This window comes from Thermobia domestica, chromosome 10 (assembly GCF_964235325.1).
Source record: "Thermobia domestica chromosome 10, izTheDome1.hap1.1, whole genome shotgun sequence".
In the NCBI taxonomy this organism is placed as follows: domain Eukaryota; kingdom Metazoa; phylum Arthropoda; class Insecta; order Zygentoma; family Lepismatidae; genus Thermobia; species Thermobia domestica.
Genome location: NC_137463.1, coordinates 133,402,841 through 133,404,070, shown reverse-complemented (window position 1 = coordinate 133,404,070; position 1,230 = coordinate 133,402,841).

Genomic DNA, 1,230 nt, shown 5'->3' with positions numbered 1-1,230 from the left:
TTTTTTTTTTAATTTTGGGTCTTAAAATATTTCAGAACAAACAAATGGAAAAGACTGTTTTAAAGTTATAACGTTGTAAACTTGAATCCTGTTTCTTTCTCAGCTAAATGTAAAAAGTGTACTACGTCACACACACTGCTTTAGACAAGGAGAGGTGGAGGAGGGGAGGAGTTGGATTGAATACTAGAAGCACCTAATCGATTGAGACATGTATTTTTGGATGCATAAGAAAACGTGTCAAGAGTTTGTTATTAATTTGTACTTAGAATTTGTGTAACGATTTCTATGCCGCGAAGTGTACTATCCAGTCACGTGAGCATTTTCGAAGGTAAATACCAGGTGCTATTTTAATTGTTGGTTACGGCAGCGTGTTCTTGTGCTACGTTAGTTCACTTGGGAATATCATGGCGATTGGGGTGAGGAGAAGTGTTGAAATGAAAGAATTGTGTTATTGTGCGCGTGTTTGCTTTCAAAACAACGTTCTTTCAAAAAGTTACCGTAAGAAATCTGGTAACTTTTGCTACATTTGTGTAAATGTTATTTGTGATTCTAGATGGCGACAATTGACTAAAGCAGTGAAACAAGCGTATTTCGGGTGTCGAGTTGGAGATCAAGACAAATCATGGGCTCAAGGTGGATTTAGACTTCTGCCACTTAAGGGCTAGCGGCAACTTGCCACCCCCTCACCAGTTACTTTGGTGTCCCCTTCTCTTTTTCTTATACTTGTGTAAGTACGACACAAAAGTGAAAAATGGTGTGCTATATTCAGTAGAAAGGTACAAAATACAGAAGACACACATTCACGGAACGAAAGAAGCTAATAACAAAACAATTTTTGCGAGGGGATACACGGTTTCAAACTAAGGTAGTAGTACTATACACGGAACTAGATATTAGAACTTTAATAATAATAATAATAATAATAATAATAATAATAATAATAATAATAATAATAATAATAATAATAATAATAATAATAATAATAATAACATAATGAAGTATGAAGACAACGTTTTCTCAGTAATACTGATACTACTCAAAACATATTTCTCAAAGACTTTCGTTCCACCTATAATTCAGCGTCTTTGAACTTAATATCAAAATACCTATGATCATAAAGAAAATATGTAACAAAGATTTTTCTTCTTTTTTTTTAACGAAAGTAATATCTTTGATGTGTTAAGATGTGTTGTCTCACGTATTCTGACTTTTAGCCCAGAGATATTTTGG